General features: G+C 39.3%; 1 long non-coding RNA gene across 2 annotated transcripts in view; it reads left to right on the forward strand.

Annotated features, from left to right (window-relative positions):
- Nucleotides 1-7,371: 7,371 nt before the first annotated feature.
- The window catches only part of LOC140943775 (uncharacterized), a 29,688-nt gene continuing 21,582 nt past the window's right edge, over nt 7,372-15,477 (forward strand). For both annotated transcript variants that reach the window (XR_012166632.1, XR_012166633.1), the window contains exon 1: nt 7,372-7,385. This is a non-coding gene — a long non-coding RNA (uncharacterized lncRNA). The remainder of the gene's footprint in view (nt 7,386-15,477) is intronic.

Raw genomic sequence — 15,477 nt, forward strand, 5'->3', positions numbered from 1 at the left:
ACCTGAGAGCCACCAAAAAGAAGATTTTACTCTAGCTGGAATAGCCTTTACTTTCCCGAGATCTTTTCACAAAGAAAGTTAAGGATTCATGCGATTCGGCGCGGCGATGGGAAGCACTTTACAGCGAAAGTGTGCTCGCTTCACTTGCTTTAGATGAGAGGACTCACGAAAGTATTTGAATGAAATGATTTTCACAACAGATAGTGCTGTTCCAAGATGTTTTCAGGTTTTTTTATTTATCCAACAAGAGGTAAACATTCTCGAGAACGGGAGCATCCGCTGTGGACTGTAAGATCTTTTAGATTTCACGCTGAAAACAGCTGCATTAAAATATAACAACAACAATAACAACCGCCTGGTAATCTTACAAGCGTGACCTGTGAATCTGTGTAAGAACCAGAAGAAAGCGACATATTTCAAGAACAGTCCTTGACTAAAGTGCATTGAAAAAAACTAACAGAGGAAGCGTTGCACGCTAAGAAGGTAAGAAGAAGGAAAAAGGTTTTGGCAGAGAGAGAGCGTGCAAGTATTCAAGCATTGTATTTGACCTTGCGCGTGATCTATTTTAGCAACTTGTCGAATGGTTTCGAGATAAACTAACAGCAATTTCCCAAAAATTGCTTCTTTTATGGCACTGCTCAAACTCTTGAACACAGGATCGTGAAGACTGTGAAAACATTCGGCCTTGTTGCCTGTCGTTGTGTCCCAGACAGCGCCTAAAGATTGGTAAGTCGCGACGGCGGATTCACTCGTTCTCGAGGATATTTACCTTTCCTTGGCAAGAGAACGGACAAAGCAAACTTGAAACAGAACCATGAATCTTTCAGTTATTCACTCATTCTAATAGTTTCGTGAGCGAGCACACTTTCGTTCTTTTAACTCCTTGATAGTAAAATGTAGTAAAGTGCCTCCATTCGCCGCGCCGAATCGCTTGAATTCATTTCTTTCTTCGTAAAGAACCTTGGCAAAGCGAAGATAATCAACTAGCGGCTCTGCTGGAGTTAAATCTCCTGTTTGATGGCTCTTAAGCACCTAACAACTCGAAGGAAACCATAATGATCGACTGAATCGCTAAGACGCGCAGTCAAAACAAGACTCTCGAGGCCCCCTAGCCTCGCTTTCGCGCAACTAGACCCGGGCCGACCGCGAGATCCGCCATATTTGCATTCGGTCTATGGCTTACCATTTATCTAACAGCAAGAAAACAAGTCGTGTGCCTTACCCGTGTAATATCCTGCCCCAAAAATGTCACCAGTTGAGTTCCGTGGGAAAGCATTTCATTGCCCTCTGTTATTTAGCAAAACCATTAAAGGAAGAAGTGTCAGGGAAGCTTTCAAAGACACGTCCATTAAAAATGAACAGTACAAGGGCAGAAACACCTTGGGGCAACAATAGGTTCAAGGGAGTATTTAGACGAATATGTTAGCAACAAGGTGACCAATTGGATCAATGACATAGCTTAGTTAGCTGAATTTGCCCTATCTCAACCACAAGCTAATGGCTCTAATTTATTAGAGTCCTTAGAGAATGCAATATCTCATATGCTCGTGGGAAACCCTTCCCTTGAAGAAACTGGCACGAATATGCTTCGCCTGTCAACAAACAAAGCCCCTTCTTGAACAAATTGTATCCCAGTCACATCAGTTACCAGAAGATTCCCTCGCAAATTAAAAGTAGCACAACAGGAGGTAAGAAGTGAAAAATTAAAGGAACTCGAACACAGGGCAGAGCGTATTAAGGAGATGGCACTAAGAAAGACTTAGCGAGCAGCTAGAAGATCTGGTGGCAGAAAAGGGATCATCAGCATGGCTTACAGTGCCTCCTCTCCAGGATTTGGGCTTTAACCTGAATAAGAGGGAGTTCGATCCGTGATGCTGTTAAACTACGTTACGACTGACCAGTGGAAGAAATCCCCTCCACATGTGCTTGTGGAGAGGTCATAACGGTTGATCACTCTATGATTTGCAAACTAGGAGGTTTTATTGCTAAACGCTACAACGAGCTAGGAGATGTCGAAGCTGAATTTCTGAGTGTGGTGTGCAGCGATGTCGAGATCGAGCCAGTCCTCCAAGACATCTCCGGCGAACATTTTGAACAGAGGATCTAATAAAACTCAGGATGCGAGGTTAGATACCCACGCACGTGGGTTCTGGGAGCATTCTTCGATGTGAGGGTCTGTCGCCCTAATGCTGTATCGTATAGGGACCTAAAACCACAACAAATTTATCGTATCCATGAGAACGAGGAAAAGCGTCTCTACTTAAGGAGAGTTCTTGAAATCGAGCATGGAACATTTACACCTTTGGTCTTCACCACAACTGGCGGAATGGGACTGAAGGAGTACTTGATGTATCATAGCCGTTTAGCACAGCTGATTGCCATCAAAAAAGGGGAGCAGTATGCCAAAACCATCTCATGGATCAGACCCAGAACCTCATTCGCACTCTTGAGATCTGCGTTGTTTTGTCTTGGAGGCTTTAGGACAAGAAGAGTGCCATGTGAAATTAAGAATGTTAATATTGACGTCGAAATTGTTAAAGGGACCATTTATTAGGACTGTTGATGTGTTTCCTTTCTTTTAAATGTTTACGTCTTCTTATCGGGAAATTGATACGGAAAATGAACAGCAATAGATTTATATCTCGCCTCATGGATCAGAAACGTATCCGGTATTATTTGAATCAGCGCATTGACGTTTATGTCATCCACTGAGACTTTTGACTTGATTTTTTATAACTCCATGTGATTTCTTAGAATTTTGAATTACGAAGAATTTTGCCGGAATTTTTGTATTTATATTGACGTTTTCTTTTTATGAATTCTTTGCTGAAGTTTTGTGTGCAGCTTTTTATAAGATTTTTATTATTGGGGATTATCACAAAGTCCAGATTGCTCCTTTTGCCTTAATCCTGAATCGCTCCTTCATGTTGTCGCTGGTTGTCAACAATACCTTGATCGCTTTACCTGGAGACACGACTCATTCACTAACTTCATTGCCAAGTCACTTCAACCTGTAATTTAATAACGTTCACTCTTCACTCTATGCCGGTGTTAATTGTTTTCTGAATCCCTCAATAATAACTGGTGAAAATTATCGCCCAGATCTTCTTTTCCTAATCCAGTCCAAATGCCAAAATGTTCAAGAATTAACAGTTGGTTTCGAGTCTAACCTTAATAACAATGCAGTGCGTAAAAAAGAAAAATATCTGAACTTGATCAAATGAGTAGAAATAACAGATGTGTGAAATTTTCAAATCCCTCCACGAGCTCTCTTGGTGTTTTCTCCGATGAATGCTCCACGTTCTTAGACATGATGAATGACATTGCAATTGACAAAAAGCAGCAACTTTATATAATCAAGAAAACGATCAATATAGCCACTGGAGCAACATATTACATCTTTTGTTGTAGAAATAGGAATTGGGAAAGCCCAGACTTAATGCAATTTTGATTTTCTTTTCTTCTTCTTCTTCTTCTTCTTCTTCTTCTTCTTCTTCTTCTTCTTCTTCTTCTTCTTCTTCTTTTTGAATAATAAAAATAATAATAAAAAGGCGAGTATCATCACCTTGTCAAATCGCGTCTGCAAAATGGATATCAAACCACATTCATAGCCTACCTACACGCAAAAAAGGTAGGAAAACCTGTCAGAAACCTGTCAAATCTGACAGTTTTTTTTTAATAATATATAAAACAATGCGCAGTTATACCTGAACTATAATGAGCGCGTAACGAGTGATGTTGTTCTGCGACAAAACTTACACCTGCGTCAAGGAAGTTAGATTTTCACAAGTGCAGTTCCAATGTAAGTGAACACTTTTCCTTTTTCCTAATTATACACCTGTAACTCGGCATCTTTGTAAAACAGACGTTGTTTTTGTTTGTTTCTTTTTTTTTTCATCTTACTGAAGTTAATTTTGTGCAGGTAGTGTAGTAGAGCACGTTTGGGCTCCTCGCGAAGATTTGTTTTCAAACCAGCGTGCCGGGCACAGATAAATGACACTTATTAAGCGTCCTGCCAGTGCTGCTAAGATTACCCATATAAACACACATTGTCTGACAAAGAGAGACGAACAATACTATTAAGCAAAAAGCCTTAAAGACGGGATTTATTTACCGACGTCTGATTCAGAAGGCGCACCGCGTGTCGAGCCTACGTTAAGGTCGATTAACGTTCGACAGTCTTTGTCGAACTTAACGCCTTTGTCGCACCAAACTCACTAAAACTGCCGTGCCAAATTGATTAAGACGCCGCTCTTTTGCCGTACTTAAAGCATCGGCGAACATCGGCATTGTTTCATAACATTCGAAATATAAGGATTTGTATGGGAGAAAAACCTATCGTTTCAGTAACCTACCTACCTCCTGTGTGGTCCATGGTTTTCCCTCTTATATAAAGAGAGAGAAAACCGTTTACAGTACAACCCATAAAACGGCCAAAAATCGGCCCATGGACCACACAGGAGAAACGTAACACACATTTTATGTAAGGTTAGCTGTTCTTTTTTTTGTTATTGAAATCCTTTCATCTTCGTATGTTATGGAAACGATATGTTTTTTCCCCTTACAAATCCTTATATTTCGAATGTTACGCAACATTGCTAACATTACATAACTGTTGAAAACGGTACAGTCAAGAAAACTTTTGCAGGGACTGATCAAACAACGTGGAATAGAGTTAAGTTGCGATATTTGGACTGGCCAATACCAGTCTTCATCAGGTTTATTGAGATATCACGAATTTACAGAAATATATATGAAGTAAAATAATGACCGGAAATTATACAAGGTATGGCTTCTTTAAAAGACAACATAACAAAAAAATAGAAGATATACTATATATAATTACAGTTCATCACGTTTATTGATGCCCAGAGGTTCAATTGACTTAGCTTTATGGATAAGGTGGGCTTCACCTGCTTTCCTGAAAGAATTATAGTGTATCTTTTATTTTTTTGTTATCTTGTCTTTTTAAGTAGCCACACCATACCACGTCATATTATGTAATTGCCGGTCATTATTTTACTTCATTTATTATATAGACACGAGTGTTTTACTGAAAAATATACCACTCGTAAAATTCATAAAAACTACATCCGGGACCCGAGTGGTTTATTTTCCATAATCTCACTAGTGAGTTTATCGATGACGTAATTTCGGTCATTTCCCTCTATTATTTTATCGATGTCTTTTTGTCTATATAATAAAAAGAACATTACTCGGCGGCTTGAAGATGTGAATTTTATTTTCTCGTGGCAAAAACAATCTTTTACTCACTCGCTTTGTTTTGCCACTCGAAAATAAAATTCATATCTTCGCGCCACCGTGTAATATCCCCTCTATATATTTCTTTAAATTCGTGATATCTCAATAAACCTGATGAAGACTGGTATTGGCCAGTCGAAATATCGCAATTTACATCTATTCCACGTTGTTTGATCAGTCCCTACAAAAGTCTTCTTGACTGTAACGTTTTCAATTTGATCTATTTTGACTGATCACGATCTTTTTGAATCCGACGTTGAGCAAGGACAGCAAGATTGATCGTACACAGTTTTTGCAGTGTTTTTTTTTTTTACCTTAACTAAACAAAACTCTTCTTCATGTGTAAAACGTTGAAGAGTAACTAACTAGATGCAGATGCAGATTGCCGGTGTTCGCCGATACTCATATTTCGAGCTTGGGCTACTTGTGGTTAGGTTCTGCACATGCCTGGAGCGGCGTCTGAACCGGGCCTAAGGGACGGACCATTAGAAATAAACGGAGAGCGGGTGAAAATTTTTCAATGCATGAATTTTTTTCATAAGACCAATGTCTGCATGATTTTTTTTTTTCTGGGGCACAAGTTTTGTACCACTTTTTAGACTGAGAGCAGTCTCTTATTTTTCTTTGCAAAGTTACTACACGCAAAACCTAAGCACGCGGGCGGCCGGGAGGGGCGGTACACAGGCTAGCGAGTGGTTAAGTTGTTGGGGAAAATCGCGATAATGTTAAAGAAAACGCGACCATGTACTGTCGCAATTTGTAATAATCATCGCACTTTGTAATACCTGTCACAATTTGAAATAAACCGTGCCGCACTTTGTAATAAAAAAGCTGTCGCAATTTGTAATAACTGTCCATCGCACTTTGTAATAAACTAAGCTGTCGCAATTTGTAATAATTCCATCACACTTTGTTATAAACGAATTATTTTCTTTGGTCAAACATGCATGTCTTCCGTTATAAATTTTCCTGCCTTGATTAATCACGTGACCAACGAGAATCGCTTTTTTTATGAAAGACATGAAACTTCCTGCGACATGTCACCAAAACTGAGGATATGAATCATTTCATATATTTGAATTCAAAATAATTAAATAACAAAAGCAACATTTAACAACAGAAAATTCGTGAATAACCCGGCATTCGTCGTCCAAATCCATGTTCAGTTTGCTTGCCTCGTGACACGTGAAGTCTTAAGGGGGGGGGGGGGGGGGAATCCCATATATGGGCTAGGTAGGTAAGTACCTCTGAAGATCTCGAACTTAAATAGGGTATCATTTTTTGCCTTGTTGGTTTTGTGTCTTTGTCCTTAGATAGCGTAACTCAAGTAGTAATGGATGATTTGGTTTATTATCCTTTCCATTTTGTGGTAAAAAGTACTCCTGAGCACTCTCGGAAGAATTGCAAGGTCTTACGTGGTGTACGCGGGGAAGGAGAATTTTTTACTATCCCCACGGTATTTGCCTTAGAGGGCCCCAAAGAAAGAAATTTTTTTAAGATGGAATGATACTCCTTTCTCCTCCGTTCTCTCCCTTTGTGTCTAGTGTGTCTAGATTTTGTACACGGACAATGCTCTGTCCAGATTGGCCATATGAGGGAGTATGCCCCGCCCCCGACAGGTATTACAAAGTGCGATGAATTTATTACAAATTGCGACAGGTATTACAAAGTGCAATGATTATTACAAATTGCGACAGTACAGACCATAAGAAATATTTTTATTGCCATCCCGTTCAGTATCTTAAACTTCCTATTACCGCAATTTGACCACACACGAAAAGGTTTAAACGATGAATGTTCATCCTGCTTTGATAAGTGATAATCGGCAAAGCTCAGTTAAACTCAGTACAGATAAGTCGAGGAAAGTTGCACGTATATAAATAGACATCGATCCTCTATTTTCTCGTCATTTAAGATATTACTTTCACAGATGAATGCTAAGCAGGGTCATTGGTGACGTTAAATCCGACAGACATAAATGCTGCTTTTCAACTGACCGACTAGTGTCCTTTTCTGATCTCTTCCCCCAGTCAGATTCGAAGTGGCATTGTGAAGTTTGGATGTTTCAATAGCTGGAAGTTTTAAGGATCGAAGAATTATCATTGCGTTACGCACTTCAAACTGTAAGTGAAACTTATTTTAAAGTATTAAGCATTCTATGAATCAACGCCAGTTGGGAACACGTTGGAGAAGATTCGGTACAATGGAACTGAGAAACGTGAAGTCAGTTGCAGAGATACTTTTATTAATACATTGCATTTCCCTTTTTTGTAAGTACCAAAAATTTGAATACTTCAAACGAATAGCAACTAAGCAGTTGGAGGCTTTGATGTGCTCAAAGGTTTTCCTTCTTGCCCTTTCTAGTTCATGCACCTTTTAAAATCTAATTACTATACATAGTGTATATCTGCCAGCTGTACGAGCACAAGAGCCACGGATACATTTGACTACAGCTTAACAGGCAAAATAGATGGCGAATGGCTTAATTTCGTCATCGTTTGGTCATTCAATTTGTTCTTTGATAACTGAATTATATTATTAAGTAGGGTAAAAGGGGTGGAAGCAGAATAATGTAACGAGTTCTTTACTTTTTTTATCTTGGATGGAAGCTTGTTTGTTTGCAACTGCCACGCAATAGTATGCACGCAGTCATAAGATTTCGTTATAAACCTGAAAAAAGCGTTTAATTTCAGTTGATCTGGGGTTACAATCAGTACTACTCGCCTCTAGGGAGATGGCGTTTTCGATTCCCAAGCCCAAGCGCGCAATAGCTTTGAAGAGCGAGGTTAAAGTTAGTGGCTTGCCTTGCAAACGGCTAAATTAACCTTTGCGTAGTTCGATAGTCAAAGTAGAAATCATTGTCGGACACTTGTCCGTCAGAGAACACAATAGTGTCCTGCACTACATTTTGCGTCATATCAAATTCGTTTCTGCATAATTCAAGGACTGTCTCAGGTGGATCGAGGACAATAGGAAAAGTAACTCGCGCACCGTTAGAAAACGACCGCCAATGACCACCAATGACTTTTGGATCAATGCTTGTCGTGCTGGGGTACGTCTTGTGTCTTAAGAATCGCATTTGAAAAAAGCGTTGGCAAAAAAATAAATACAGAATTAAAGGAAAACTTCACGCGATTTGCTCCGGTCATTGACATTGGTGCAAGTGGAATCCAGTTGCAGATGAAATAGTTCGACAAGGCTCTTAAGTGCCATTGTCTGAGAAAACCGGGCAGAGGCCACGGATCGAGGTGAACCGATTCCTTTCATCTTTCGGCTGTTTTCAACCTTCATTGAGACAGGATGAATGGCAGTATTCTTAAACTTCATCAGCTTTTAGTTTCCGAGATCAGACCACCCCCCCTAAAAACCAACCGACAGCAACTGAAAATACGTTTAATTTAGATGCTTAACTTCGGCAAAGCGTAAAATTTTTTCTCGCGCTGCAAATACCTCCAACTTCAGGATACTGTCATTTCGATAGACCTGCTATGATTCTAGGTCATCAACGGCCACTTCCAACCATTTATCAATGTCTCAAAGGCAAAATAATTTGCACATAGAAAAATTTTGAAATATTATTTGCTTGATGAACCACTTTTTCAAAAATCGTTTTCTCACAAAGGCGGCAGTTTGTGAGGAAATGAAATACTTCTTTGTACTCATTATTACCCCTACTATACATGTAAAAAAACAGAAGTTTGGGACCTGGTAAATTACAAACGTTGTTAACGAGAGTTAAAAGTCCATTTTATCGCCAATATCGGGCGAAAGGTCATGTCACGGAAAGTTTGTCACGCATTCTAAATTGACCAAGACTTAAATAAATCTTACTGAGAAATTCGGTACATTACAAAATACAAAATTCAGCTTTTTATTAAAAAAGAAAGTTTATAAAATAAGGCTATCCGTCAAACATCAGCATTCTTTCTTTGAAAACCGTTTCCGTTTTGTTTACATTTGCGCGATGGCACAACGCCAGTTTTACAGTCCGCAGATTCTTCGGGAAAAAATAATAAAAAGTAAAAAAAGTCTTTCGTGGAATTTTCGATATCAACTTGGCTATTAGAATGACGGCTGAATTCAACTGACAAAAACTTTGACATATTAATTTTTATGGGGCTCTCTTTTAGAGAAACTTGAATAAGTTTTCTTTACTTTTTTGGATTTCACCTGTCAGTCATCCTAATTACAAAATTTTCACACACGCTTCGGAAAATATTCATCACTTTCTGTCGATGTTAAAAAACGATAGCATCTTCAAAATGGGTTGCTCCTTTTTTCCCGAAGATTCACATTGTGGACCTGCACCGGGAAAAGAGGATATTACTATCGTTCCAGTAAAGTCGTGTGCGAATAATATATTTGACCATCTGTCCGCACTCGGTGTAAGTGGAAAAACGCAAAGTGGAAATACGCAAATTGTCGAAGCTGAAGTCCTTTTTAACCGTGGCGGTTTTATCGCGCCCAGCCAAAAACAGGTAGACGAATTGACTGAGTGCCCACGGCATAGATATCTCTTGACCTATGGATGGCCGGGTAGAAAGCGATTGACATGTTTTCATCCTGATCATCTGGGAAAGCTCACGAAGCAGAATAATGCTCGACGCGTCAACCTGGAAATGTCGAGAAGCATATATTTCTTAGAAAACCATTCAGTTCTACTTGGAGCAGGTATGAGAAAACATTAGTACATGCATTGATAGAACACTTCTTGCTGGAGAACATTATCAGTGACTTACAGTTATCATAACTGAGCTTGGGTAGCCTGTGATTATACAGAAAGGATCTTATTTTTTTGGTATCTTGAGTAGAAACCCTAGTTTATTTCCATCACGACTGTGTAAAGAGTGAGAAAGGAGTGAATGTTCCTTATTTTTCCACCCCAGCATTTTTTGTGAGAGAAAACAAAATCAGGACACGTTATTTATTTATCTATTAATTTATTTTGCCTTGGCCTCGTTAGTTATATGTACAAAGTGCAGAAAAAGACACTACCAGATACGATAAGTAAAGCAACTTGAGACAACTGTAGTGGTAAGTTCATACTACCTTGATTAGCAATTTTACATTACAGTTAAATTTGAAAAGCGAATGACACATGTAACTAAATCACATAAATAAAGCGCATAGTGGTTACCGTGTGGCACTAAATTTTTCTCGTGGATGCTAAATTTTGCGGGGGTGCTTTGCGGGGACTATGTTGTGAATTAATGAAGACTTAACAGCAAGAGAGGATAAAGGGGACAGAAAAGGCATCCCCCATACACACCCTATTCCACAGGTAATTCGTCTCGAGTTATTTTTAACACCACAGATCTCAAGGGGGATTAGACAACAGCCAATCACATAGCGCGAATGTGTTCTGCGTGGATGACCCACGCTCAGAGGCACGCATCCTTCACGAATTGACGCAGAACAAAAGGGCGGAAGACGAGGAGATTGATATTGCTATTCGTTTTGTCGACAAAAACGACTGCAGAGAGATTTCTCCTAAAGCTGTGCCAGCGAAACGGAAATGTAAAAAAAATCGCCCTTCCTCTCTTGTATAGAGCTAACAGTACAGCAGAGAAATCCTTAACACACTGAATATTCTCTCAGGATCATTTATAATTTACAGTTTGAAGAGAGCAATTTCTGGTTTGATATTTATTCTTTTATTAGTCTTTTATTATTCAACAAAAATAACAATTGGCGTCCTACTTGCTTTATTGTACAAACGACCGGCGAAATTTCTCATTTTATTAAAGCACTGAGGTTACGACATGTTTTGCACGGCGTTTAGTCATGCGAAACTTCCACGAAACATCCACGCAGCGCGCGGGGTAACTTTATCCCGATTCTAAAAATAACTCGAGACGAATTTCCTATGGAATAGGGTATGTATGGGGGATGCCTTCTCTGTCCCCTTTATCGTCTCCTGTTAACAGCTATTTCGAGAAAGGTTGTCGGAAAAAATGTGCACGCGACAATCCTGAAAGGTTTGGGATATTATCAATACACTGATCCTGACACTGTAGCTGTCAAACCTACTTTTGTTGCCTTTCTTTAGCACTCGCAAACATACCTCCATGGCCTCTCTCGTGCCATTCTTTCAAAATTTCTTTAAAGAACAGTAAACTCAAAACCACCCACAACTATACCTTTCGGGATTGTCGCGTGCACTTTTTCCGACAACCTTCCTCGAAATAGCTGTATACTCTTAGTAAGTTGGCGAAAACAATTTTGTGTTAATTGCATTAATGTGCTAATGAAACTGGTGGGACAAACAAAATCAAAGGAATTAGTAAGCTCAACAATTTTGAGTTTACAGAAGAGGGAATTCGCATTTGGAGTGCATACCAAATTGGTCCCGGAAAACTGGTGTCGTGTGAAGGAATGAAACCACAGGGAAAGACTGGATTGAAGTTGTTACAACCTTTTGGGGCAATAGCCCAGGCCCAAGGCATTTTCAACACGAGGCCCACTTATAAAGAGCGATCCGCCAAAAATAAGGTCTGTGTGGTAAGGTTTGAAAACGAAAACGAAGCACAAAATCATATGGACACTGGAGTTCATAAGCTTGTTTTGGAACGTGAAACACTTTACGACAGTGTGCGAAGAAAATGGGCGCAGCATGTTACCGAAATAGCTTCCCAGACGACTCTGAGCGTGCCAACTACATCAACCCGAGCGCTTCGTACAAGCAACGGAAATGAAGCTCCCACTTCGCAGGGTTGGGCACTAAAAGGTCAAAAAACTGCTACTGAGACCTCCGAGAACGTTAAAAGTTTTTTGATTGCAAAATTCAATGAGGGCCTTAGTGGCCAGAAGGCAAATCCGTCAGAAGTCGCAAAGGAGATGCAGGAAGCTAAATACTCGAATGGTTCACCTGTATTTTTGCCAGAGGACTGGAAAACTGCACGGCAAATAAGCAGCTTTTTTTCCCGACTGTCAGCATTAAAGAAAAGCAGTCATGTCGCTTCAGTAACATTACGTGATGAAGAAAATGTCGATGAAGAGGATCTTAGGAGCTGGGAAGGTCACTTAGAAGCAGAGAGTATACGGAAGGAAGTGTACAGTGCAGTGGATCTTCAACACCCAGTTTATTCTGAAGGCCACAATATTTGCTTGATGGCAAAAGAAAGAAAGCTTAAAAATCTCAAAGTGGTAGACCTAAAGAACAGCTGTACAAATCTTTCTTTGACGACCACTGGAAATCAGCAAAGAAAAGTTACCTTCATAAACGCCATTGAGGAGTTAGTTAATTCTTGTTCATGTAGCAATTTGTTGTAAGACATCGACTGTATCGGGGTAGATTAACTTGAAACAGTATGAGAGAAGCCTAGATGACTCAGTCAGAGACCAGTTCAGTGGTGACGCAATTTTTTACGATTGCTATTACGACATTTTGACATCGTATATAGTAGTTAAGAGTGTGTATTAAGGACACCTTAACAATCGCTATTTATGTAAATTTATGTAAATTTATTTATTTACATACGCCCCTAATTAGCCTAAATATTCAGTAGAGCGATTTTCGTATAACCTTGAAACGAAAACAACAAAGGAACAGAAATAAAGCGGTTTGATTAGTTTATCGAACGGATACAAACGCACGTGACTTTTGGTTGGTTAAGCAAACGCTCGGGTAAAAAAAGTTTATGCCCGAGAACTTTAAGAAATCAATGAGATACTTCGCTTTGATGTCATACTGCAACAAGATTGGCCAATCAAACAATGCTTTCTTCCCTTTTATTGGGTTTTCTTTGGCGGGAAAACGAATAGTCCATGTTTCGATCTTTTCATCCATTGGCTTATAAAACAAATAACGAACACTTATGAAACGATTTTCAAGGTCATACGCAAATCGCTCTACTGAATATTTAGGCTAATTAGGGGCGTATGGTTAACCAAGACCTTCTAACCCGTTTTTTATAACCTTTTGACTTAAATGAGGGTAAGGTATGGCTTGTTATTAGAAGCGGGCACGATTGTTTTCCTTTTTTTTTTTTACTGACCATAGATAAAGGCAAAACTGTGGATAACGAAATCACTAGGCAAAACAGCGTGGCAGCGTCTGCCCGGTAGACCCCTTCGTTCACCTGCTAGCTAGGTCAATCCAACTCACATGAAAATTACAACAAGGAAGGTGTTTTTTAACCTCTGGAGCCCTGTTAAAACGCCGCGGTTTGCTAAGGCTGGTTTAATTGGTTGCGAATAAACCAATCACCATCTGTGGGATTGAGCGGTGTGAACTTGGATATCCCTAGCTAGCTTATCCCGCCAATCGATTTTTATGTTTTAGCTCAAAACCATTAAATTCGTAACCTACGTGCGTCACAATCTCCGATGATCTCCTCATGCGCCTGCTTTTCTGGGAAAAGTTTTTTATTTATTATCCAAGTGTTCGGCGGCGAAAAAAATGTGGATTTCTTTTATCCAATCATTAATTTTTCATTCTGAGGCCCCCTCTTTATCCATGGTTTCCATGTGGGAAATTGGCTTGCCTTGCTCTTCCAGGCATCTCGGCCATGGCTGCCATGTCTTAATTTGGTCATGGTTAAGAGGGTATGTTTTTGCGAAATAGTTTTTTATTCTCGGCACTTATCCTTCGTTTCAGTAGCTGATAAGAATAAGTACATGCAAAGGGGTTTTATACGACGGAACATGTACCGAGTTCATGGCGGTCTTTTTGTTCAGTATCAAGAATTATGCAATTTGATACCGGCATCATTCACTTCTGCTCGAAACGGGTTCCACAATTCGCTCGCATTATGCGTTTATTGTTGTTGTTGTTTTTATTTTTTTTAATTCCTTTTTGTATGAATAGAGATAAATGTTCAACGTTTTTACCTTTCTGACCAATAAACAATCGAGGAGTTAACATTTCTTTGAGTAATGTTAATTATGTGCGATCAAACAGTGCGTGACAAACTGGCCGTGACGTGACATATCGCCCTCATCGGTGATAAAGTGGACCTCAAACTATCGCTGACAGCGCCTCTAATTTACCAGGTCCCAAACTTCGGTTTTTTTACATGTATAGTAAGGGTAATAATGAGTACGAAGAAGTATTTCATTTCCTCACAAACTGCCGCCTTTTTGAGAAAACGATTTTTGAAAAAGTGGTTCATCAAGCAAATAATATTTCAAAATTTTTCTATGTGCAAATTATTTTGCCTTTGAGACATTGATAAATGGTTGGAAGTAGCCGTTGATGACCTAGAATCATAGCAGGTCTATCGAAATAATAGTATCCTGAAGTTGGAGGTATTTGCAACACGAGAAAAAATTTTACGCGTTGCCGAAGTTAAGCATCTAAATTAACCGTATTTTCAGTTGCTGTCGGCTGGTTTTTAGGGGGGGTGGTGTGATCTCGGAAACTGAAAGCTGATGAAGTTTAAGAATACTGCCATTCATCCTGTCTCAATGAAGGTTAAAAACAGCCGAAAGATGAAAGGAATCGGTTGACCTCGATCCGTGGCCTCTGCCCGGTTTTCTAAGACAATGGCACTTAAATGCGAACTGGAAAACTTGTTCCTTCCCCCGGAAGTTGTTCCTTTCTTAATACTAGTATTGCTCGTGTATGGTAGATATCAGTGCGGAAGACTTCTGAAAGAGCACACTTAAGTCAGAGATACGTGGAAGAATCAAAAATATTTTGTTAAGTCAACGATGATTTCCGGTTGGCCAAGGCCAAAGAAAAAAAGAAACTACAGAAATAAAAATAACGTAGAAGATAGACAAACTCAGTATGGACACAAACTATTTACAACTAATTGAGTGAAACATTAATAAAAATAAGCGCTCCGAAATGCAAAAGAACGCGCGGATGGAGAAACTTAAAAGCTCTTAAAGAACATTAAAGCGGACTGAAATTGTGGTATTTGTAAGCTTGTTACCCTAAACTAAAGTTTTCCAAATTTCTTTTTTATCATTATTAAAGTTTGATGTAAATTCCTGCTTGGGAGGTACATTTTTGAGACAAGAATGATTGATGTTGATTGTTGTTGTTTTTTTTTTGTCATTCACGTCAAGTAATTTCTCGCTAACGTTAACGTTCACAACGTATAAGACAGAGTCATTGACAAAATTAACAAAATAAAGAACTAGACAGCCGTCACACAACCGTTTTAAAATAGTGCTACCACTCATCAGAAAGTTAAAAATTCCCTCGCTTTCCCCTGACTTTTCACTGACTTTTAAACAGTTTTCACTGACCTTGTATCAATGAGA

The sequence above is a fragment of the Porites lutea genome, chromosome 7, assembly GCF_958299795.1.
Source record: "Porites lutea chromosome 7, jaPorLute2.1, whole genome shotgun sequence".
NCBI classification, from domain to species: Eukaryota; Metazoa; Cnidaria; class Anthozoa; order Scleractinia; family Poritidae; genus Porites; species Porites lutea.